The 25,591-nt window shown below is 33.7% G+C and overlaps 1 protein-coding gene across 3 annotated transcripts in view; it reads right to left on the bottom strand.

Annotated features, from left to right (window-relative positions):
* Positions 1–2,821, bottom strand: part of LOC123534002 (carboxypeptidase D-like) — a 47,075-nt gene extending 44,254 nt beyond the window's left edge. Inside the window, exon 1 of one of the 3 annotated variants that reach the window (XM_045316020.2) lies at positions 2,705–2,821. The gene's annotated coding sequence lies outside the window, so the exon portion shown is untranslated. The remainder of the gene's footprint in view (positions 1–2,704) is intronic. The other 2 variants (XM_045316017.2, XM_045316023.2) reach the window with 2 other exon arrangements.
* Positions 2,822–25,591: the final 22,770 nt, after the last annotated feature.

Raw genomic sequence — 25,591 nt, 5'->3', positions numbered from 1 at the left:
GTCTTAACTTATTCTGCATATTTCTGTTAGGAAATCCCCAGTGAAATCCGTTGGGAACGTTTTCTGGTACATGTACAATTAGCCTTACTCACTTGGCTTATCGGGATGACTTATTTTATGATCTGATATTTTTTAGTTGTCATCCTTCTAAGCCTTACCCATATCTGCATTTTACTGTTAGGAAAACGAAGACATTAAAAAATCCAAAAAAAGTCATAATACACTGGACAGAGTCACACTTACACTTTAAAAACTTTAAATGGGTTGAATTTAATTCATATTTTTAAATAAGAGACTTAAATCTTTGGAAATATGATCATATGCGACAGGTGCGAGGAGATATCTACCCTGACACCTGTTTCAATAAACAGCATACAGCCGAATCCGATGACACTAAATTGCAGAAACAAAATACAACATAAACAATATGTACCAGAAAACGTTCCCAATGGATTTCATTGTGGATTTCCTAACAGAAATATGCAGAATAAGTCTGGACGTGACAGAGACAGCCACAGTCAAAAGTTATCACGCTGTCCCGAAACGTCCTATTATTTGAACTAACGTACAATGTATTAATTACAATGTAATTATTACATCTCTCCGATATTTTACTACACTACCATAAATTTCTACATGAAATTGTACAAAAATAAAAAATAGGATCTATTTACTTAAGACTTCTTTTTACCATACATGTGTAGTAGGGTATACTGTATAAGGTTGCATTTATACTTCCTTGCTATAGAGCTAGCTTTTATAGCGACGTGGTAGAGTGTCCGCCTTAGGTGTGAGAGGTCCCGTGTTCTATTCCCGGTCAGGCCTGAAGTATTTTCAGGCTGTTACATTTGGCGCCCAACGTAAATAACTCACAAGTATATATGAATGGACACCTTGGAACGTCCCACAAAGTTTCAAACTCCTGGAATTCGAGGACGAATTCTAAAATGGAGGAGTTGTATGTAGTAGGGTAGTGTATAAGGGTGCACTTATAAATACTTCTTTGCTATAGAGCTAGCTTTTATCAGGTCCCAAAAAAGTCACAAATTACTTTTAGTTAAATATATAGCTAAAAGTAGCTATAAAACCAATAACAATAATGCAAAATATGACAAAATCAAAATTTATCAAATGCAAAATAGTCATAATCGCATCCAAATGGTTTATAAGATGTAAGACAATAACACAAAACCAAGACCTTTGCAGTCACATTTTCAATAAATGCAGCAGTATTTTGCAATAAATCATTCCTGAACACAGGTGCCAGACACATAACCGAATATTTTACTTAATAGGCCTATATATATATATATATATATATATATATATATATATATATATATATATATATATATATATATATATATATATATATATATATATATATATATATATATATATATATATATATATATATATATATATATATGTCTATAAAGTAAAATATTCGGTTATGTGTCTGGCACCTGTGTTCCTGAATGTTTCACTCGTGAGGATCATCGTAACATAAGACAAATTTAGAAATCAATTATCGCAGAAATTCGCAACATGTATTGAAACTGAAACTGCATAGATCTCTGATCTTTGTGATTGTCTTTTGTCTAATAAACCATTTGAATGGGATAATAACTAGTTTATATTTGATATCGACATTCATTGAACAATTCTCACTGGTTTTAAAGCTATTTCTAGCAGAAAATGAAATAACAAATATCATTTGATCAGAATTCACCTTAAACTTGGATCTAAATGGTTTACAGATAACAACATTCATCCGATTTTTTACATTTTCTTTCGGAACGTAAATAACCGAGGAACACCAAATAAATCACGAAGTTTCGAACTGGCAGAAAAAAAAAGATATTTAAAGATTAAACAAAATAATTTTAAGTATGTTGGGGAAAAAACTATTTTAACTGATAATTAGCCCTTAGTGTAGTTATGTTTTTCACACATTTGGTAGCCGTTACGAGATACATGGGACGTTTTCACAAACAGTTTCTCTTACTTAATGTCGCTTAATTGATTATTAAACAATCAGTTCCGTGCCGATTATCATTATACAACAATGTACATTGTTAAATAACAAAATAAACTGGTGCATATTATTATACCTAATTTATTTATTTATTTATTTATTTGCTGAATTTCAAATAGAATTCAATTAAGGGAGTGTATTCATTTGGAGTTCCTCGGTTATTTAGGTTTTGAAAGAGAAGGTAAACAATCTGATGAACGCTGGTATCTGTAAACCAATTAGATCCAAGTTTTAAGTGAAGACTGGTTAAGACTTAGTTGTTATTTCATTTTCAACAAAATTTAAGATATAAATAACCCTAAATCTCTAGAAAAAGGTGGTCCGTATCCCTAGAAAACCCCTAACAGGCTTGTCTAGAGGTACGGATCCGTACCCCTAGACATTTCCTTATTATAGCGACGTGGTGTCCGCCTTTGGTGTGAGAGGTCCCGGGTTCGATTACCGGTCAGGCCTGAAGTATTTTCAAGCTGTTACACATGAAAGCACATTTTACCGAATTACTGACCTTATTCCTTATAATATTAAGGAAATGTTCATACTACGTAAACATTTCACCTCGCGAAAATATATGACAAAAGAACATATATTGTCTAAGTTCAAATATACACAAAATGTAACTAAATCATTTTACAAACAAACAAAGAAATGTTCACTCTGTTGCACTACCTTATAGTATAAGTCACGAACTTTTCTTTCTTCAAAAACGAAAGAAAATTCCATGAATTTCAGTTTGTTGACATCCCACGATTATCTCCCTTGAACAGTTGCACTATGGAACGCCTGCTCCGTAGTTTACGGTAGTGTAAAAGTAGGATTGTAACAAAATAGATTCAAATCATGTTACAAAATTCAATAATTGTGCAGAGGCAAAGAGAAAATTAAACACACTGAACTGCCAGGCAATAAGCAGTCATAAATAAATTACAAAAGATAAATTAAATGCAATTTTTAAGGCCAGTGTTGGATCAATCAGTGTTATTTCCAAGGTGAATATCACAAAACGCACAGTTAACTATAATTATATTAAAATATTCACAATAGACAGTGGAATATTGATTTAGGTATATACATGCAGGAGTCTTGAATATTTATCAGCATAATGTTGCATTATTGGAAGGCCACATTGATGTAGAAACATGGTTGTTTTGAAGAATTTCCTCTAGTGTGTCATCTTTAGCTCAACTATACGAAGTTTAGAAATAATTTACATTATTCTGCTCTCTGGAGACATATCAACAAATCCAGGGCCTGTGAGATATCCGTGTGGAGGATGTTATAAACCTGTCGCCAAGAACCACAGAGGAGTGTTCTGTGAAGCATGCTATTATTGGTGGCACATTAAATGTGCTAATAAAACAACAACTGAATACAAACAACTTTGCAACAGTGACAACCCCTGGCTATGCAATCAGTGCAGCAAATTTCATTTCACCGATAGCTTTTTTGAACAATCATTCTATTCCATAGATGATTCGTTTAATTCCACTGACGCCGATGGAAATATCAACAACTATGAACCGCTTACAAACTTGAGAATTAAAACAATTTCCAAGACGTTTTACATGTGGTTATCTGAATATTAATAGTCTTAGAAATAAATTTTATAGTGTACAAGAAATATTACATGAAAATTTAGTAGATCCTCTTTTTATATCCGAAACAAAAATTGATGATTCTTTTCCTGACTCTCAATTTTCAGTTGACAAGTACCACATGTGGAGGGCTGACAGAAATGTGAATGGAGGTGGATTCATTGCATACTTGAGATCAGATATTGGAGGTGAAAAGAAACATACTTTAGAATTTAAGGAAATAGAATCTGTCTGTGTAGAGGTAAATTTTGATAAAACTAAATGGTTAATTTTTGGTATATATAAACCACCATCTATGTTAAATTCAGTTTTTCAGGAAAATTTTGATAATACCTTAGATAAAGCTTTTTGTAAATATGATAATGTAATGGTTATAGGTGATCTTAACTACAACATGTCAATAGATGAATTATGTCAGACTCTAAAAATCTCTTGTGACATTTTTGACTTGGTGAACATCATCTCAGAACCTACTTGTTTTTCAAACAAAGCTAATCCTACTCTCATTAATGTTATATTGACAAACAGTAAAACTCTTTTAGGTAATTTTTGTAACTTTGACTGCGGACTAAGTGACTGCCATAATTTTATTGGTATACAATTCAAACAGGAGATCCAAAAGTCAAAAAAACGTATTTTGTTCCTACAGAAGTTTTAAGCATTTTAACGAAGAAAATTTTAATTCTGATCTTAAAGCCAATCTTTTAAAATTAGATACTTCTCAAGCGGATGTAAATAAAATGTACAGTGAGTTCAGTGATATTTTTATGAAAACTGCAAACTTACATGCTCCCATAAAAAAGAAGAGAGTAATACAAAGACCGTCTCCTTTTATGAACAAAACGTTAAAAAATGCAATTTACAAAAAGAGGATGTTATTAAATAAATATAATAAACACAAAACATCGAAAAACTAGGAAAACTTTAAAAAACAGAGAAACTTGGTAACTAGCATCAGGAGAAAATCCATGAATAAATATTTCATTGTGTGGGGAAATGATACAATACCAGTAGATGAAAAACACCCTAGTATAACAGCAATAAAATCAAATAATAATGTTCAGTCAGAATTTTGCTTCCACTCAGTTGAACCTTCTTTTGTAGATAAACAAATAGATAAATTAAGTATAAAAAAAGCCACTGGCATTGATGGTATCTCCCTAAGTTGCTTAAATTATCAAAGGAAATGTTTTGGGCAACGTTTACAAAGGAAACTGTCTCAAGCCATATTACCTCTATGGTAAATAAGTCCTTTGAAACATCAATTTTCCCAAATAATTTAAAAATAGCACAAGTGACACCTTTACATAAGAAAAAGAGTACTTTAGACAAAGGAAATTACCGTCCAGTCAGTATTCTACCTGCTATATCAAAAATCTTCGAAAGAGCAATAAATACACAGTTATCCCAGTTTTTTGACCAACATTTCAATACTTATCTCTCAGCATTTAGATCAGGTTATGGCTGTCAGACAACCCTACTCAGGCTAATTGAGGACTGGAAACATGCACTTGATGATAATAAATATATAGCATCAGTTTTAATGGACATTTCCTAAGCTTTTGCCTGTTTACCACACGATTTACTTATTCTTAAATTAAAAAAGCTATGGTGTATCTGATAATTCTTTGAACTTGATTGTTAGTTATCTAAGTGAACGAAAACGTGTATCAAATTAGGTCAGGTCAAAAGTGATTTTCAAGAAATATATAAAGGGGTTCCTCAAGGCTCAATATTAGGTCCTGTGCTTTTTAATATCTTCCTTAACGACATATTTCATTTTGTTCAAGATAGTCAACCTTATAATTATGCTGATGATAATACGTTATCCTTTGCAAATCATGACATAGACACAGTTAAATCCACCTTAGAGCGTGACAGCACATCTTTGATAAAATGGTTTTCAGATAATAAAACGCAAGCCAATCCAGACAAATTTCAGGCAGTAGCTATAGGACCTAAAACTAAGAAATGTAATATTACTTTCGATTTGGCTGGAAATAAAATAAACTGTGATGATGAAGTAACTCTGTTAGGTGTTACTATTGATTTTAGGTTAAACTTTGAGACTGATATTTCAAATATTTGTAAGAAAGCTTCCAGACAATTAAATGTTTTAAAACGTATTGGTAGGCATCTATGTAAATTAGGAAAACTAAATTTATATTATTCTTTTATTCTATCAAATTTCAAATTTTCTCCTTTAACATGGCATTTCTGTGGGAAAGTAAATACCAAAAAGATAGAAAACATTCAGAAAAGGGCCTTAAGATTCATCTACAACGATTATCATTCAGATTATGAGGAGCTATTAAGTAAATCCCAACTCCCAACTTTAAAAATTAGACGGCTAAGATATATGGCTATAGAAACTTTCAAGATAATAAACAAGCAGTCACCATCTTATCTTCATGATTTAGTTAAAATAAAAGTAATTCTTATTCTTTTAGATACACCAACACTGCTGAAATCCCACAGGTAAGAAGCACAAGATATGGTCTCAAATCTTTCCGTTCCGCGGAACCCAAACTCTGGAACTCATTACCCCAACATTTCAGAGATGTTACGGGGCTAAATCAGTCCCGGAGTCTGATTAGCTCGTGGGACGGGCAGAATTGTAGATGCTCTTGTTACTCTAATTAAATTATTTTTGTTATTTTTCAGTTCTGCTTTTCCCGCCCTCTTTCAACCAATATGTTTTTTTTTCTAGTGTGCTTAGTATTATGCATGTGCTGTTTGCTTTGTTCTTGTTGCTCTAATATAATTTCTGTTATGTTCACTCTTGCTTTTTCCGCCCTCTGTCAAATATGTTGTGTTTAGTTTACTCAGTATTATTCATGTGCTGATTGCTTGTATTTAATTATGCACGTTTTAGTTGCTCAGTGTTTTGCTTTATTTTTTAGTCTGTAGCATGTTTTGTCTGCTCTTAAATAGAAAGTTTCTTTTATTGACTTCTGAAATACAGCTGTTAATCAGTCTATAACAAATCTGATTTGATGTGGTAGATGTCTTAAACCATTTTCTAAAAACGCATTAGTGTTCTTTTTCAGTTCTGTGTTTTACCGTCTATTTGCTTTTAATTAGCTTTTAGGCCTAGGCCAAGATTAACAGATGTATTTCAGGTTTAACCAGTTTGTATGTATAACTCATGTACTATTTATATGATTTGCTAATGTTGTAACTCTTTTAATAGGCACATCTTTACTATGTAATTAAATATACTGTTGTTATTTATGTCGGTCAATAGCTATACATAGCTAATGTTGTCTGTATATTAACATCGACTTTAAATAAAATTTGTATCTTGTATCTTGTATCTTGTATAAGGAGAGCTATCCTACTCGACCCGGCGTCGGCGTCGGCGTCGGCGTCTTTCCGCGTCCCCACCTTGGTTAAGGTTTTTTTTTACACTTTCTCTTTTTTCAACTTATCTCTGTAATTACTTGATGGATTTGATTCAAACTTGAAATACTTATTCCTCATCATCATCTACACATCTACGTACATAAACATCTACGTCCCCGCAAGGGGTTCGACGGTTACGGAAGATAGATAGATCATCCGCATCATCTGACATAATGGCCATAACTCTGGCACCAATATTTCATGAATTATCCACTCTTTTCACTAGATTTTCAGGTTAAAGTTTTGGTGCACTTTCACTCTATCTCTGTTATTACTGAATGGATTTCATTCAAACTTAAAATAGTTGTTCAACATCATCATCCACATCATATGACACAAGGTGCATAACTCTGGCACCATTTTTTCATGAATTATTTCCCCTTTTTACTTAGAATTTCAGGTTAAAGTTTTGGTGCACTTTCACTCTACCTCTGTTATTACTGAATGGATTTGATTCAAACTTAAAATAGTTGTTCAGCATCATCACCCACATCATATGACACAAGATGTATAACTCTGGCACAATTTTTCATGAATTATTCCTCTTTTTACTTAGAATTTCAGGTTAAAGTTTTATGCACTTTCACACTATCTCTGTTATTACTGAATGGATCTGATTCAAACTTAAACAATTGTTCAGCATCATTACCCTTATCATATGACACAAGGTGCATAACTCTAGGGCCAATTTGTCATGAATTATTTCCCCTTTTTACTTAGAATTTTAGGTTAAAGTTTTGATGCACTTTCACTCTGTCTCTGTTATTACTGAATGGATTTGATTCAAACTTAAAATAGTTGTTCAACATCATCACCCACACCATATGACGCAAGGTGCATAACTCTGGCACCAATATTTAATGAATTATTCCCCTTTTTGCTTAGGATATACTTATATAGTGTTTTGATACATTTTATCTTTACCTTTCTTATTACTTTAAGTTGATATTTTTGACATACACTCAGGCTATTGTGCAATATCTTCATCCACAATTGGAGTCATTAAACACTCCAGTGACAGCTCTAGTTTCCTCAGATGTGCCCAGTTTCACTATCCAGCATCGAAATAGTCGAGCGCGCTGTCTCCTGTGACAGCTCTTGTTATAGTTGCATCCCTAACCTTGTGAAAATATAAAAAAGGTTAACAGAGGATATTATATAATACACACTATATAATAAACACTACACGTATTTATTTAATCTTTCTTTTAAAATAATAGTGCTATTTTCAGACCTCCATCATTTTAGATGTTAATAAAGATGTCTGAAAACAGTATCCCCTAGTGTTCCTACTCATTTATGATGAGAATATCCAGCTGAAGTACGATGGTCCTCAACAGCATTGAAGGGACAATATAAAACCCACACAATGGTGAAAGTTAAATTTCTCATTTGAAACGGGTGATCTCGAAGCTCCGATTGTTGCAGCAATGCTAACAACTTACGAGGTGTTCGAAAGGTAATGTTTGTTGTGGTCTGAAACGTTGGAAACCGCTGGAAATTAACGTGCATGTTGTCATTTCATACCCTCAAAATATTCCCCGTAGTGAGAAATGCATATTTTAGTCTATGGATCCTCACGGTAGGCTGATTTTGGTATACTACCCAGGACAGCAAAACCGAGAGCTGGTCGCGATCGAAATCTACGAATAGAAAGGAAGTTTATCAGTCCTGGAAACAGAAAGAAGTCGCATGGCGCCAGATCTGGGGAATAAGGTGGATATGGTAGCACATTAACTCTCTCCGACTTCAAAAACTGTGTTACTGTACTAGAGGTGTGCGCAGGAGCATTGTTATGCAACAGTCGAACATGTTTGAAACCTGTGCCTGGGCAATGTTCCTTGTAGTACTTCTTTAACTTTTTCAAGATAACGTCACACTACTAGTCACACTTCTACCCCTTTTTACTGGAATCTGTACTGCTATACGTTCGCTGGAGAAGAATATGGCATACAAAACTTCCTGTGCACTCAAAATGCGTTTTGCAATCACTGGCCTTTGGCTATGTTTGGTGGTCCATATTTTGTTCCCATTAAAATAATGCACCCAGGTTTCATCACCTGGAACAACATTTGCAAAAATTTTTTTGTCGTATTTTGGGAACATTTTTAGTAATCGTTTGGCAGTTTCAACACGTAGCCTTTTTTGGTCGTCAGTCAAAAAATGGGGTACCCACCTAGCAGAAATCTTTTTAACTTTCAAGATTTGCGTGCAATATCGCGGACAGTATATCGAGCATCATTTTGAAGAATTTCTGTATTTTTTAAAAACATTTTTATCACACTTGATTTTGGGGCATTTTTAACAGACTCTACACCACAATCAAATTTCTTTTTCCACCTGCGAACCGTTTCATAAGACACCTCACTAGACCCATAAACTCGGGTTATTTCGGCAAAAAGCTCTTTCAAAGAACAACCGAGTTTACTGAGAACTTTTATACATGACCGAATTTCTTTAGTATTTGTTATTCGTTTTCACGACTGTCCAAATTGAAAAAGCGACAACTCGGTAAAACGGTTATGGAATGGATACATATACTAGTATAAACCATTGTGTAAATATTGAATAGAGGTATTAATGGATCGCGATAATTTTATTTTAACGGTACTTGGAAAAAAATCCAAAAACAGGTAAAGCAGGTGTATTATCCGATAAGTGGTGTTAAGTTGTATATTGTAGTATTCTTTACTCTAAATACGATGCATTGTTCCAAAACAGATTTGTAGTCTAGTGGATAGTATGTCCACGGCCTGTAAACACTGGCTCGTCCTCTTTGAGGAGATGAGTTGAAAAAATAGCCAATGATACTTCCGAGGAGGCGCTAATGACCGGAACTTCATGCAGAATGTAAACAAAGAAGAAGGGTGAGTTGATTGTTTCCTTTCTCCGATAAAAGTAAGGCCCTATTTCAAAAAATAGCCAATGTAGTTCCACTCAGAAATGATTATACTTTTTATATATGCAGGCCATTTTGCAAGGTAAATGCATTCCTTGACGTGAGAACTTTTGAAAGTATGAAAATACAGTAAGTCCAAACCAAAAGTGGACATTTTCCCATATATTTCACCCTAATTTACACAATTTTAAGATTTTATAGTCCCTGCATCAACCTTGCTGAAAAGCATATCTTACTACTGCATGACTTACGTGGTTTACTAGCGTGTTTATCCCGTACACGTGCATTTATCACCATGTGGAGGAGCCAACGCCGCAGAGGAGGCGCTAAGAACCGAAGTGGGAGCCAAAGCACTTTGAAATTTAGTTTTTTTTAATGTGTCATCAATTCTCACATACCAGATCTTTATCATGATTTCCTTGGATTGTGACAAACATCTGATGGATGATGTTTTAACAACATCCTATTCATTTCCTTAGAATGTATTACGAGATATTTGCACTTCTCTTTTCTTTTGCACTTATCTAATGATGGGCTATCGTGGCGTTATAAGTTGTATAATTATGATATTTTCTGTGAAAGGGACATTTCCTAATGCACAACGGTTTTCATGTCCAACGCATTTTGGATTTTTTAATAGTTAGTGTTAACTTTGTGATAGTCTTGAAATGCAATTGCAATATGTGCTTCACTTGGTACTTACAAATGCTAAATGAATATAATTGTTTACTTGTAAATTGCTTAATTCGCTTACATATACGTATATGAAAATGCTAACACTCAAAATACCTCTCCCAGATGTTCTAACGATAACAAAGAAACTGAAAACGTTATATATTTATTCCCCTGTCGAACCGCATGTATCATATAGCTTTTGTCTTATCCTTGTCCGTTTGTCAATCGTCGTTCTGCAGTCAAAGTCATATTAATTAGTTATTATTTAGTACTGGGAGTTGCCATCTGTTGAGGCAATATTTGATGTCAGATTTGTTTTTAATTAATGCTACGTAGTAAGAAAGGGTATTGACCGTTACTGAGCTTACAGTTACAGAATTATAAATACAGTTTTCTAATTTTACTTAAATAACGTTTGTAAGGAAACATGTATGTTGATACTTAATTTCCAGCTAGCGCGATTCACTGATTTGCCGATCCTATTCTGCGGAATATCGAAAAAAAAAATCATTTCTTATATTTACATTATATAGTATCGCTGCCTTTCTCGATTTTATTTATGCTTTCAAATAACTCTTTAAAAAATTGTTTCTAAATGAATTAGAAAAGACATAAATATATTGAAAAGATAAAAAAAAAACAATTAAGCAAAAATATCGAGGGAGTTTTATAAATAAAGTGTACATTCTAACATGACCAGCAATGCTTAAATCGTCAAAACGATATTGTGTTCACGTCGCAGTCGGAGTCGGCGTCGCCGTTTGAAATTGTTTTTTTATAAAGTCAAATATCTCTGTTACTATCAAAGCTATTGACTTGAAACTTAAAACAGTTATTTACTATCAAAGTCTACATCAGGAGAAACAATCTCTATAACTCTGATTGAATTTTGACAGAGTTATGCCCCTTTTTAACTTAGAGTTTTAAGTTTTATAAAGTTTTACTGGCAAAGCTCTAATTCAGAGTCAAGTACTGAGAAAAGTCGAGTGGGCTGTCTTATGGACAGCTCTTGTTATTTTAGGTAGATTATGTGCATTTGGGTAGTATAATACAATTTCAAGCATCAAATTATAAACATTAAAACGGAATAGATATTACATTGCGAGAACGAAAACGCTTTATACGAGTGTTCATCACCTAGGAAATGAACTGGTCAGTGGCTCCGACTCTGGACTTTTGCGCCTCCTCCAAGGCTTTGGCTCCTCCTCTTAGCCAAAATTGAGCATAGAGGGGTAAAACCCGCCGTTAAAACACATAAATAATACAGATTTAACATACCATTATGGGAAAAATTGGTACAATGTATATTTACTCTTATATGTGTAAATTGGGACGAAATATATGGGTAAATCTCCACTGTTGGTTCGAACTTGCCCCATTTTCCAACTTTCAAAAGTTCTCACGTCAAGGAATGCATTTACCTTGCAAAATGGCCTGCATATATAAAAAGTATAATCATTTCTGAGTGGAACTACATTGGCTATTTTTTGAAATAGGGCCTTACATTTATCTGAGAAAGGAAACAATCTACTCACCCTTCTTCTTTGTTTACATTCTGCATAAAGTTCCGGTCATTAGCGCCTCCTCGGAAGTATCATTGGCTCTTTTTTCAATTCATCTCCTTAAAGAGGACGAGCCAGTGTTTACAGGCCGTGATGTCGGACCTCTATTATTTTTATGTTTGTATGGTGTAGGTTCGAGCCCTTTGTATGAATCGTTATAAATATGTTACTGATATGTACATAACATTTTATTAACCTTCATACTGTTTTTAACGTTCGCAAGTCTGGTTTCATTTTCCTTGCAAGAGTTTTCTTTATTCATTTTGCAATGTTAATAGATTCAATATCTATTCTAATATTAGATCCTCTGAAAAATGTCAGTAAGTATTCAGTATAAGTGCACATGAAAATCATGATACAAAAAGTTTTATCTGTATTCCTTCTCCGGGTTAAACATGCTGGAAAAAATATAAAAATGCAGCCCGTCCTGTATTCGAACCAGCACCTTAGGCTTACAAATCATACGTGTTAACCACTAGACCACGCCGCTACTTACATCTGCTTTGCGGTATATTATTATTTATCATATAATGTGCCCACCTGATTCATCTATTTCATTGTTATGGGTTGTTCCGATATAAGTAAATAAAAGCCACAGTTATCGCGTAATCAGGTGTATAAACATCGACGTGAAATTCCTCGTGGAAGTAGCGTACAATACTTTTCGAACACTCCTCGTATGCAATGGTGCAAAACACACCGCCTATCACGACAAATAATGTAGAAAAAGTCAAAAGACCAACGCTGCCGACTGCAGATACGAATGAAGAATGGAAATACTTTCTGTCTCGATGGAAAGATTACAAGGACGCTGCAAAAATGCGTGAAAAGAACTTTTTATCCAACTTCTTGAATGTTATGATGATACCATTACGTAGTGATCTTAACCGATCAGCTGATGGTTCAATTGTCGACAGTTCAGAAGATGATGTACTGAAAGCTATCCGGACTCTTGCTTTGAGAGAAGAAAACACAATGGTGGTTCGTGTCACCCTCAGCAACAGGACTCAGGATCGTGATGAGACTTCCGTTCATTTGGTGCTAGAATACGTGGACAGGCTAGTGTCTGCAAATTCACAATTAAGTGCTCTGGTTGCACAAATGATGTGAACTACACTGATGCTTTCTTACGGGATGTGCTAACTAGTGGACTGTATATTCTGAAATGCAGCTGCATTAGGCGACAATAACAAAGAGATGAAGCTCGAGGAAGTTTTTAAGTTTATCTAAGCGAAGGAGGCTGGCAAAGGGTCAGCTTCGAAACTACTTGACAGTCAGTGCGGTGAAGCAGCCAGCACTTATCGCCGTAACAAGAATGCAAATTAGATCGCAAACAAGAAAGTTGATAAGAAAACTGAACTGTGTTCTTACTATGGTGGTGAAAGTCACGGTGTTCGGGCTTCACTTCAAACACGTAAGAAAGAATGCCCAGCCTATGGATTGTAAACGTCCAGGGTTGTTAGTGAAGATTGTGAGATTGTGCACCCAAGCTGTTTCTGAGATCCACATTGTTGTTCAATAAGTTAAGAATCATTTCATATATCTTAGAAACGGTCGAGGTAAGGTGCTTTTTCTTGGTAACTGTTAGAAACAATATCATGCTTATTTCCACTTATTTTCTAATAAGGGTAATGTATTGCTAGTTATTCAGGCCAGGCTAGAATATTCTGATATTAAAAGCATTTAATAGCATGTTCTTCTGCGTAACAACAGGAGAAAAGCAAGTGATTTTTCGCCGGATTTGTTAAGATTACCACTAATCATCTAATGAAAAGAAAATACTTACGTCGTTGTCCTGCCAACTCATGCCTAATAATTGACCATATCTTCGTAAAGAGTCAGTATCAACTCCGCTTTAACAGACATCTAAAGTGTGGTACTGTTATTTAACAGACATCTAAAGTGTGGTACTGTTATTCAAACGACTCTACTTAAAATGATTCCTTTCACAGAAGTCCGTTCCTGAGATAATCATGACTGTAATTTTGAACAAAAATACAGGTATCTTACAGCTGTAAAATTTTATACAGGCCCAGCAACCGTGCTCGAGCTTCGCCCCAATACCTTCGTTTGTTCTCGATGGATTAACTAGGATTGTTCAATGGGATTTCATTGGATGAAGCTGTACCTATTGCATTCCACTTCCAACGAAATATATTGTCAGTAAAAGAGGGGAATTTCAGAGGTCCGATTCTTTACATGCACCATGTCGTGATATGAGGAGCCTGCATTTTACCAGACTTTGCCGATGGCAAGTCTTACGTTTGAATGTTTGCTATTCAAAGTGAAAGAAACGCTTTTTATCTTCAAAATGATACTATAGTTGGATCAATAAACTCGTTCTTGAAACAGGGCTATACCTATTGGGTCTTTGCTGTTTCTGAAAGAAATCCTTTGATGTTTTTAGCCTTGTAATTCATCTGTACTAAACACTGAGTTCATTTCGGTCGCCGTATTTTCATTCATAAACGTACTATATTTATCTAATAACTATCTCGGCACACTTTTCCTATTAGAAGACGTTTTGATCGAAATCGATTAAGCTGTAACGGAAGTCGTTCGACATCGCATTTTCTGTAGTTTATAAACTACATTCTTATAGTACAAGACCCTTTTTTGCGAAAAGGGTCAATTTATCAGAGAAATTATTAAAATCACGTTTGTAGTTCCGGACTTTACACATGTACGAAGCCATTTGATGAAAGTGAGATTTGATATAAAGATATGTTCCATACAAGTCGCTTATTTCATTACTTGTGTAGTAAATTCCAGGGTAAATGAAATGGGTGACCTGTAAGCGTAGATGACTGATTTGTAGGTTCTGTTTATATAGTAATACACATAATATATACAGTAAATGTATCCTTAACTTGTGGTTCTCTACATTAAATAGATCTTCTATACGTCACCTATCAAATTATCTTTATCAGAAATACTTTTTTTCCAAGCATTGCCAGTATCTGTTGCTTATCTCTTACGTCTGTCTATAATGATGCGTATGTATGTACAATCGAAAAGAATTCTTCTTTGATGCAGCGTAAACAATAAAACCACATGAATTAATTGTAAATTATCTTTTCCGTACACCTTAAGTCATTTTGACATAATTTTGCTAAGGCGCGTGTTTATTTCTGATAGGTATAATTACATTTTGTATTACGTCTAAGGGTAACAATTGCTTGTTACTTAAAATACAAAAGGTAACATAAAAGCAAACCAGCAACTATTAACAATAATAAAGTTTATTTTGAAAAGTAACGATATAAATATCTTGAAAATGTTAACTAACTGTAAAGTCAAGTTCTAATATTCAAGTATAGTCAAAAGCCTGTCCTGGTCAAATTTAAATCCAACTAATATTAACAGAATCCAAACTGAATTTAGTATATCAGAAGTATATCATTTATTTTTAAATCCACAAAGTTAATGTAAACCAACTAAATGTTAAATATGCAAGTTGGTAATACTTTGCTGGGAAAAGTTGTCTAAAAGATTTTATTTAGGTTATACCAATCCTTAAACAGCTGCTATTTAAAACATCCTGGAAGGTTCCAGCACTTTCACGTATCATCGAGAAAAAAAGAAGGTTATGGCAAAACCGATTACAATCCCGACATTAAAATAATGTTAACACCCAGTATTTGAGATTGAACCTTCTGAAAACCATGGAATATAATAACTTATTTACATCTATTATCTCTCAGCACTAGAACAGGCTTTACAGAGCCCGCCCGCTTAGTTCAGTAGGGAGAGCGCAGATCTACGGATCTAGGAGTCGTGAGTTTGATCCCCGGGCGGGGCGTATGTTCTCCACGACGATTTGTGAAAGACAATGTGTCTGAAGTCATTGTTCCTCCATCTCTGATTCATGTGGGGAAGTTGGCAGTTACTTGCGGAGAACAGGTTTATACTGGTACAAAATCTAGGAACACTGGTTAGGTTAACTGTTCGCCCTTACATAGTTGAAATACTGTTGAAAAACGGCATTAAACCCAAAAGAAACAAACAAAAATAGGCTTTACAGTAAACAATGAATCATCAATATAGATTAGCAGTATTTGGTCAAGGTTTTAAATCTACATCGCCTGAAAGCTTCAGTATAATCAAAGATAATGATAGTGTATTCAAGGTAGCATAAGCGGTACAAACAGATTTACATATGTCATAAGTAGTTTTTAACAAGGAAAAACCAAATGCGGTCAAACAAGTTAGAACATTTTTTACAAAAATGAAGATATTTTAAATTTTCCATTTTTGGATTTAACACAAATATATTGACGTTTTGCAATTCAAAGACTTTTCTTTGTTAGCAAACGGGAATCTATTTAGCACAAATCTTTCAAACAGTCAATTTTGTACAAAGGTATATTCACCATTGCGTGCATCAGTTGTTTTGTGACATTGACAATGCATTTTCATAGGACTAGATAACCTTTAGACTAACAAAATATATTGAGATTATGAAATAATGTCACATTCTGTGATAGATATGTACATATTTAAGCTCTTTCCTGTTCAACGTTAAAACGATTTACAGATAGCTGTTATTAGCGTTCTAAAAGGAGTCGTTCAAGTTCATATTTTCTTAAGTTTCATAAGGGTAATTATATTATAAATTCAGACCTGCAACTTCATATGCTAAGGATATATTGATTGGTTTTCTGCAAATTATTCTTTACTAAGATGGTGAGTTCACGAAATCATTACTGTTTGCGAGAATCAAAGAATGTTGATTAGTTGTTACTATGGCAAGGTGTATCATTTAAGAAGAAAGAAAACGTGATATTAGCTTCTATAAGCTTATATTAACTGGAAATCGAATTTAATTATAAGGTTTTATCTCAGTCTTTTATAGTATTGTAGCTGAGATAAACTTTTTAATAGAAATTTTAATATCCAGTTTGTTTTTGATTATACAAGGGAGAAATCAAAGGCAAATTTTATTTGTTTATCTTATTGTTGTTCTTAATGATCAAAGACTTTTGCGTGAAATGTCAACTAGTGAGCTTGAAGGGTAACATTTCTTTACAAAATACATAGATTTTCTCTGTCTGAAATTGCAGATAGTTTTATCTACATTTTGCAATTTTAATTAACGGTGCTTTGTGCAATTCAGGGGAACGTCTGGGCATTATTAGTTGATAGCGCCTATCGAAATAGAATATGAGCGGTCGTGTTGAGAGACTTTATTGTTACTTTCAAATCTCTGGACGCGTATTTCTTCTTGGGATGTTTATACTTATAAAACCACACAAGCTAAAAAAATTGACCATGGCAATATCAATTCGACTAATTAAATTGAAGATACTCGTCTGAAAATGACTTAGTAAGATACAAAAATGCATCCAATCAAAAACATCCATTTACATTTAGGCAGGTAAAACGTTTATCCATATGGTTTTACAGAAATAGTTTAAAGTGGCATTTAACAAATATTTGTGTTTTCTCTCATGCCTATTTTCTACAACACTTAATAGATTGGTCGGACGCCTTTGCCTTTGCAAAAAAAATATTTGGATTATGGACACTGTTTCCTGAGATGAGAATCATTTGCTCTCGATCTAGCTTTGTACAGCTTCGAATCCCTTTGTGCGAGGAAAGAATTCTGTTTGTTTGCGAAATATCAGCCGTTTTATTCAGGTATACGATTAAAAGATCTTTTTCAACCAGTAAAACACTTACCCAATGAACATTCCTTTAAAGTTTGGTCGAAATTATCTTGGTGGTTTACGAGAGGATTATTCAACAAATTTTGGAAGGCAGACAACGAACGGACGGAAGGACAGACATTCAACGATCCTAAAAGCTCACAATGAGCACAACATGACTTTTAACTGACTTATCTACAATACTGCTCACATGTTTTATTAGTGCTGTATCTTAGTATCTGTCCCCAATCCCCTGCACCCGCACGCGCACGTATGCACACACACAAACATGCACGTACGCACAACCCGATTTATAATTGTTTAATGGAAGCTTAAAAATCTTATAGTTAAAAAAAAACCTAGCCCCATTTCAAACAACTTTTACAGATGTTTTCCTTGAGTGACACTCTTCAAAACTGCGCAAGCAAGCGGTGAAACTCGGGTCAGCGAACATGAGCTATGAAATATACTTATTTTAAAACACATATTTTATGTTGGATATTTGCCCATTTACCAAGAAAGGGCCGTGACCACTACAAGTATCAATGGAAAAGAAACTTCTTCATTCGAACTGTAATCGATTTGATAGTTACCAGTCGGGGTTTTCAGAAACCGACTTATGGCGTGATAATATAAGATTAACAGCTGACTTGTTAAAAATAAGGTTGGTTTGTGTGAAAGCGTCCTTATTAAACTTTTTCAGCATACACTAGTGAATAACATCAGATTATTTCAGAGTATATTATATGTTGGGCAGACTTTTGGGTAACAAAGGTGTGTGAAAAAAAATCTTTCTGAGAGATGGGCATGGCTGTACAATAGATTAAATCATTGGTGGAGAGACAATGCAACGTATAAAATAACTTTTTAATCAGGTCGTTTAAAAGCATATGTGTTAACAATTGTGTTTAAGAAATTATTTATGGCAAAACAGTGTTTAACACTATTTATACACTATGGGCGGTTATACGTCGAGCGTAATTATTTCGTAGTAAGTATAACCGCCAGAGTGTATAAATTGTGTTAAAACACGGATTTGCAATAAATTATTACGATTCTAATATGTCTTTTATCTTAAAAATTAGTTCAAATGTAATAGAACTCTTTCTTCGCGGATGTATGACGCCAAATGGTAGGTCGTCATGCTCTTTTGTTTATACACGCCTGGACCGTAAATGGTAATACGTCTTGCGAAATAGTTCAGTTAAAGCGCAAATGATGGCGAATTATTCTGCACAGTGAATTACCAAGTGTAAATCAATCAAGACAGTTGTGCTATTCGACATTTCGTTTTAAACGTGTTTTTAAGGAGGTAGGTTACCTTGTTACAAGGGTAAATTCAAATTAGTTGAACCGCAGCACATTTTTGTATTTCGTGTAATATGAAGTTTTAACTGCTACAATCTCAATTTCGTTTGTCTCTGTCCCTTCAAGTTCAATTTTTATCCAGGTTTGAAGAACATGACCCTCCAAAGGTATTTCATATTGAAAGAAGAAGGAAAATACGGATATTTAACACTTTTCAGTGTATTTTAGTTTCATTGATATCCGTTGAAGTCTGCATAATTGATAATTTTACTAGTATGCACGTTATCTTTCTAATAAAAGCTTAAAATGTATATGTCGCGGGGCTCGTGTTTCCATGGTAACGCATTTTCTCTCATTTTTAAACAACTATGTATAAAAATAGGGGTTTTCGACGGCTTCAGTGCCATTCTTTTAATGACCATCATGGAATATTTGGGTAATATTATTAGCAAAATGCCAAGCACTTTACATGGTACCCTATTTTTCTTAAAGTTTAAAGTAACCATGGCAACAGAGATGTTTAAAATAGCTTATATCTTGCTTTTTGTTGTAGTTTCTTATAAAAAAATATTGAATAAGATTAACTTTCTAGTTAATGTAGCTATAAATCATATTATTTCTAACGTAAGTTATATTTTCGTGTTATTTGCATTTATTAAAACAAATTTCACAGCTTAGAATACTTACAGCAGTACCCCTCGTCTGGCATTTTTCATGGAAAAATCGTTCAGTATGCTGCTATTATTCTCATGGATATTGTTGAAATGAAAATAAAAGGCCGAAGCTGTGTTTCTTAAATAGACCAGTGTCAACGCTTCTAAATTTTACATTTAGATACATAGGTCACGGGCTTCGTTTCCATGGTAACATCAATTCAATTCAAGAAATCACATTTTTCTACCGAAATTTGAACAATTTTAGATCTTAGTTTTAGTATATAAGTAACAAATTATCAACGGAACCTGAAAAATAGGTATTACAAATCAAACTGCTAGATTTTTTATTTGAAAATGGCCGTAACAAGTAACCTTTCACCCAACTATATTCCAAATAACATTGGTTACCATCATCCATTTTCTTACGTTCCGCATAACATTTCAATATAACTACAAAAAAGAAGCAAAATATTGATTTTTATTCAGAGCAAAAGACTCATAAAAATATTTCAGCAAATAATGGTTATTTGAAAATAGTTAAAATAAAAAAAAATGCACAGAATTACGTACTTTCAAGATAAAAACTATTAATTTTGCGCGGTAACTGACACGTAACGTCATGACGTCAGTGACGTCATTTTAAGGCAACATTGTTTTGAAGCGTTTCTGCGGCAATTTATTCATTATTTCTGAATTATTAAACCATAAAGCATCAGATAGAAAACAGGTTCATGATTTGTTTTCAGAAGAATGAATATACAAACACATTTAGTTTGTCGTAAACGTCGTCGTAAATCGTCACGTTAGCTTCCGGTTGGACATGCGCACATACAAATATGAAGGTAACCTACCTCCTTAAGTAAAATATTAGATCAAATTTGAAAGCGCTATTTCTCGATGCATACATGGCGCTAAGTATCACGTCGACGTGACGTCAACATAATTTCGTTGTGATGATTTAAGCATTGCCTGGTCATATTAGAATTTCTAATACTGGCTCCGATAGTTTTACTGCTTCGCAATCAATCACAATCTAATTGTGGGACGTAAAGGTTCAGTCTATTAGTATTAATACTGATTTCAGTCATCAAACAAATATTAAGATTTTGTTTTACTCTCATCACAGTACATCTAGTTCACTGGAACAGAAGACATTCATCACCAATTAGGCTTAATTAGAAAACGGACCATTATTCATGCAAAATAGCGGTTTGTTAAGATTGATGAGGCACTGTTTCAGACCGTATCGATTGTATACTGAACAAAACAGCTAGCCTGCCATTTGTTATTTTGTCAATATCTTAAAAATAATTTAAATTATTTCTAGAAATTTAGCATTTAGCATAAAATAATAAACTGTTGATATCATTTCGACAAAAGCTAACAATGACATCGTACAAATTAACACATTTTACGATTTTAACCAGTTTTGCAAATTTTGGAAAGTCAGGAAAATACATTCAAATGTATACAATTTGCAAACTAACGAAAAACATTTCTAGGGAAGAAACGGACAAGAAAACCAAAACAAAATAACGTGATTGTCGTTCCATAGCAGATAGTCTCATATTTGTATGATATTTAATAATTTTATAGTATATAACCAAAATTATCATAAATTGTTTTCAGCCGTTTTCTAAAACTACAACTTTATGTGCATCTTTAAAATTGACCTTTAAAAATTAGTTGTGCTAGTCAAGTGTATAAGATTATAGCTTTGTGTTATTCAATATTTTTGATGTGTTATTGCAATTATTATACTCTAAATGTATACTTAATTTTATATTGCAGCCAATCATCCAGAACGGCTTGTCTTATGTGATGCATTTCACAGACATGATACTCATAGGTCAGTTTATATTTTGAAGGAAAGTGGTTGATGGTCGCAAAAAGAATATTTCTGTGAAATGTTTCTAAATCGGGCCGAAAGTTTCTGATAAAAAGTTATCAGTGGATGGCCTAGTGTTTTATGGAATCTGAAAGGAAACCACAAAATGAACTTTACTGTGAATAATGGTTAAAATTAGGATTGCGTTTTCAGAGATGTTCTGTAAAGAATAAGTGAATTACGCGACAAACGGACGGACAGTCAGCGATCCTTAGAGCTCACCACGAGCACTTCGTGCTCAAGAGAGCTGAGAACGTGTATAGCTATGTATATGCAGGGGCGGTTCTGGATAAAAATCGAGTTACGTGATATTGGTATAGAAAACAATCACCTTTTGCACGTAATTCTCGACATTTCTTGAAAGAAGCTTATAACAAACATTTGGTTCGGATCTAGCTAACGACTGTGTATTATGTTTTAAAACAATACTTACGTACATCCAAACTAATAAGCTCATCCTCAGCCGTTACAACTTTTACAAACGTAGAATATCGAGCATGTATCGAGCCTGTGTACACGCATGTACATGTCCGAGTGTACGAGTGTGCGTACGTGTATGCGTGTAGATAGATATTTCTTCTACAATGTAGACTAGATTCCTATGCTCAGTTAAATAACCTCTTATGAACCAATAGAAGTAGGCACAAAAGCCAGATAGGTCGTGTGAGTAGGGACTATTTTACAGTAAAGATTTATAAGGTACATAAGATACGTTGACATTGCAGTTAGCAATTCAAAGCTGTTCCGTCATTTTTCAACATTGAGACAAACTGTGACGCCATCAAGCAAAAATGATTTCCTACCTCAGACTATTTAAAAGAGAACCCAAAGTCTGTCACCTGATAAGCTTTTTACCGCAGACATTTCTTATCACACAAAAACACATTATATTGAACTAATTAAAAACAAATCCATGTTAAGTAGAAATGATAGATTGGTCCTGAACCTTTTTTTCCAATTAAAATGTTTCCATGAATAGTGTGATATTTCGTGGGTTAGTATGTTCTGATGTATAAAGACAGCTGTATTCCGGTTAAGAGGAAGCAGCGCATTTTCATCCTTATGATTAATTATGCAGTTTATAAATGGAAAATGTCTGTTGTCTATGTTTAAAAGTACCTATATTTCATTAATAACTGATTATCATTTTCTAATTTTTATGCACAGGTCGTGACTCCTCTGCAAGAACCTGAGGCAAAGACAATTCGTTTCCGACATGGCATTTGTTCATCACGGTGCTTTAGAAGACGACTTGTGTCGTGTTGGTGAGGAAAACAAGGCCAGTTTAAAACTTTTAGATAAAAAGTTAAATGATATTTGTGGATTTATGGCAATACTGACTGATGCGTTTACATGTCTCATTCAAAAGGAGTTAAATCTATACCAATAAAACTCGTATCAACGTATGTAGCTTCCTTCTTGCAGGAACAAATATAAATAATTGGATGATGAAACACTTAATTGTCCCAATTAATTGACAATATATATTCTATTAGCGTCGTCACGATTTCATTTCTGAGTCAAATCATTGTCTTATCCATTTTCTACGAAACCATTAATAATACTGGGTTCATTTTTCAAATACGTATTTATCTCATCCCAATTTCAGTAGAAGACATTATGCTTTCCGCTAAGTCACCAATTAGGCTTAATTGAAAAACTTGTTAAGATTGGATGAGATTCAGATGTATATGGTAGAGATTGTATTTAATAGCATCATATCTGTGATTGGATCTGACCGTATATTAAGTGCGTGCGAAGACCTAATGATAAAATGCTTTCATTCAGTTGCTTGTTGATATATCTATTGTTTATTAGAGCCTCATCCATTTACAAACATAATTATGAATCATATACACAGTAGCTTTAATGGACATTCTTTTTACATAATTAGAAGGCACTTGAAACAGATTCACACTTTTGACAATTAATATTCAGTCAAATATCATATCTACTGGGTACAAAAACACTAATGTTAATGTTACCGAAAATATATATATATATAGCAAACTTAAACCGTTTGTCTGCTTCCGTTAGAAACATTAAATTTTTGTGTGTTTTTGTGACTTAGTTTGTTCAGGTCGTAAAACGCATGGAATGATATCACCTTCACTCTCAATTTTGTTTAAATTTCATGTTATCTTCTACATGTTCGAGATATTTCATGATTTTCTTTAGCAGTATAAAGACACTGCTAAAATACGGAGGAGTGTCAAAAGTTCTCAGTTTAAGTCTCTGGATTGAGTGCAAATGTTCATAGTATATCACCACTTTAAATCTGTAAACAGCAGCCAGCGGTATTCAAATTTTTACTTCCATTATCTGTATATAATGCAATGTAAAATGATAGATCTACCTTGAAGTGATTTATTTTATGCAATATATGAAGGCTGACAATGGTAATCTACAGTTTTTGATGATATACTGTAAGACGGTTTGATATGTTAATAATTTCAATATATGCCCCATAACAGTATTCTCGTAATATTTCCCCTCTCTCCATGCATCCAGTTTCATGAAACATATTTCGTACTTTTAAAGTTACCACAAGATGCACTAGTTCTATTTACGGACAAACGGATGCGTTAGGGACACCAATAACATACTTGGGGGACATGAAAGTTTCAACCATTTTCAACAATTGATTTGGCAAAGAGGGTAAATTTGTGATCGAGCCTGCGCATTATTCAAGATCATTTTCTTTTTCAAAAACTGTCCTATGATATATTGGAAGGACACAAAAAGTAAAAAAGTTAGAACTTTCATGAATAGTATTTTTTGTCATTCTATAGGAGCATGACATAATTCCTCACTTCTATTCACAAAATTGAGCCAAATCGGGCAATAAAAGCAATGTGACCAGCCTGTTTACATTGGTTTTATTTTACATCCATCTAACGTCCGCCTCCCCGACCTTCTTCCTAGCAAAACTATGTAACTTTTTGATTGAATTAAAAATTATTTTGGGCTTTAGAGTTCACTAAATGGGAATAACACCTGTCGAGTCTTGTCCTAGCAAAAAAATGTAACTTTTTATTTGCATTTCTCATACAAAACTTATCTCTTATGTCTCATATTATTTCTTAGCATCCATATTATTTTCCCCTCTCCACAGGCACAAAATATTTCAGTTGACTGTAATGACGATTTATTTTGGCTTTAAAGACCTGCTCCAGTCCTACCTTTTAACCTTAAATTGTCATTGAAAAAGCATGAAAATCCTGACTATGAACAGTGTCAGACGCCTGTCAAAATAGAGTCTATTTTATATAAAATTCTATATAAAATACCTGTGGTTGTGCGTGCTAAAGTGTGGCGCGTGGTCGTTAACTGTTACCTATTGTAATCATTGGTTGCATACAATAGAATTTGAATAGCCGCGGAGCAGGGCTTTAAAATTTACTAAATGGGAATAACACCTGTTGAGTCTTGTGCATGAATATTATTTTTTTAGGCTTCCAATCATAGAATACAAAATATATTTTTATACAAGCTCCGTAGCATTAGCTCTATATAACCAACGTCTGAGCTCTGTTTGATGGTGTAGTAAATAAAAAAAACCAATATCTTTGATTGAAATATATCATTTAATATCTAAATGACGAATTTGAAAACACAGTAAACAATTAATGGTTCTGTTACAGCATCATACATAATATGTGATAGGTGATTAGTTTTATCAAGAGAAGACAACTATTAACAGTTAATGTGCATCATCAAAGATGGGGATCTAACCTTTATGTCATATATTGCAAAATCATAATAAATGTATTTCATTTATTAAGTTATTAGCAATAACCCCATCCGAAGAAAGTGAGTGTATCATTTATTTATTAACAGCTTACTAAAGTGTTGCACATTTGCAGAAAATCGTCTATCTGTAGTCGAGAGTTTATCAGCCAATACATTAGTAACACCAG

The sequence above is a fragment of the Mercenaria mercenaria genome, chromosome 12, assembly GCF_021730395.1.
Source record: "Mercenaria mercenaria strain notata chromosome 12, MADL_Memer_1, whole genome shotgun sequence".
Lineage (NCBI taxonomy): Eukaryota > Metazoa > Mollusca > Bivalvia > Venerida > Veneridae > Mercenaria > Mercenaria mercenaria.
This window is presented reverse-complemented; position numbering and strand designations above follow the sequence as displayed.